The sequence below is a fragment of the Hemibagrus wyckioides genome, linkage group LG13, assembly GCF_019097595.1.
Source record: "Hemibagrus wyckioides isolate EC202008001 linkage group LG13, SWU_Hwy_1.0, whole genome shotgun sequence".
NCBI lineage: Eukaryota > Metazoa > Chordata > Actinopteri > Siluriformes > Bagridae > Hemibagrus > Hemibagrus wyckioides.
In genome coordinates this window covers 1,313,202-1,315,000 of record NC_080722.1, presented here as the reverse complement: position 1 = coordinate 1,315,000, position 1,799 = coordinate 1,313,202, and positions in this window count along the sequence as shown.

Below are 1,799 nucleotides of genomic sequence, written 5' to 3'. Positions count from 1 at the left end.
GAAACTAAACACTAACAATAAACACTTCAGCTAGAAACTCAGATAAAACATAAAGCACACAGGAGTTTAATATATATAAACCATAATGATGTCATTAATACAGTTATAACTACTTTCTTCTAGTACAATACAAAGACACTTCTCTTCTTTAGGAAAATCAACTCAAACCCTGAGGATAAGGACAAACACACAACACTAAATAACAACACTACTACTACTAACAATAATAACCAGGAAAGATAAAAATGGAACTCTTCAGTGTTCCTCAGTTCTACAACACAGTGAAGGAAAAATGTTTTTGGTAAAGTTTTGTATTATGATGTAATATGTTTTGTATTATGATAAAAGAAAAGCTGCAATATGTTGTTTTGTATCGTGATATTAGGTTGTAATTTGTTGTAAAGTTTTGATGTAAACTGTAATGTTTTGTTTAATGATGTAGTATGTTGTAAAGTTTTAAAATAAGTTGTAAAGTTTTGTATTATGGTAAAAGAAAAAGTTGTAATGTGTTGTAATTGCAAAGATTTGATATATGATGTACAGTTTTGTTCAAAAGTTTTGTATTGTGTTGTAAAGTTGTAGTGTGTTGTAAGGTTGTAGTGTGATGTAAAGTTGTAGTGTGTTGTAAGGTTGTAGTGTTGTAAAGTTTTGTATTGTGTTGTAAAGTTGTAGTGTGTTGTAAGGTTGTAGTGTGATGTAAGGTTGTAGTGTGATGTAAAGTTGTAGTGTGATGTAAAGTTGTAGTGTGTTGTAAAGTTTTGTATTGTGTTGTAAAGTTGTAGTGTGTTAAGTTGTAGTGTGTTGTAAAGTTTTGTATTGTGTTGTAAAGTTGTAGTGTGTTGTAAAGTTGTAGTGTGTTGTAAAGTTGTATTGTGTTGTAAAGTTGTAGTGTGTTAAGTTGTAGTGTGTTGTAAAGTTTTGTATTGTGTTGTAAAGTTGTAGTGTGTTGTAAAGTTGTATTGTGTTGTAAAGTTGTAGTGTGTTGTAAGGTTGTAGTGTGTTGTAAAGTTGTAGTGTGTTGTAAGGTTGTAGTGTGTTGTAAAGTTGTAGTGTGTTGTAAGGTTGTAGTGTGTTAAGTTGTAGTGTGTTGTAAAGTTTTGTATTGTGTTGTAAAGTTGTAGTGTGTTAAGTTGTATTGTGTTGTAAGGTTGTAGTGTGTTGTAAAGTTGTAGTGTGTTGTAAGGTTGTAGTGTGTTGTAAAGTTGTATTGTGTTGTAAAGTTGTAGTGTGTTAAGTTGTAGTGTGTTGTAAAGTTTTGTATTGTGTTGTAAAGTTGTAGTGTGTTGTAAAGTTGTATTGTGTTGTAAAGTTGTAGTGTGTTGTAAGGTTGTAGTGTGTTGTAAGGTTTAGATGTAAGTTGTAGAGTTGTGTATTATGATTTAAACCTGTTGCAAAACTGTTTTTCACGTTTTGTGTTATGTTATAAAGTTGAAAAGTTTTTACAATTTGTAGTAAGCCATACAAAAAAAGTTTCATAGTATGATGTAAAGTTTAAAGTTTTAAAAATAATCCTAAAATTAGATCATGAACAGAAAAAATTCCAGAGAAGCTTCAACAGACTCCGGAGTGTAGAGTGGAGGTGGTGTGTATATACATTGTGTTATTAACTCAACATGAATAAAATTAATAATAGTCTAATACATTTCATAAAAACAACAATAATGTGTGGAATTCTTTATAAATGCATTATAACACAAATGTTTAATAATTCATTATGAAAGTCCTCCATGGAAATGTTACAAACGTGTCTGTGAAAAAAAATCACCACAAAACCAGACGAGACGTTTATCTTATAACTT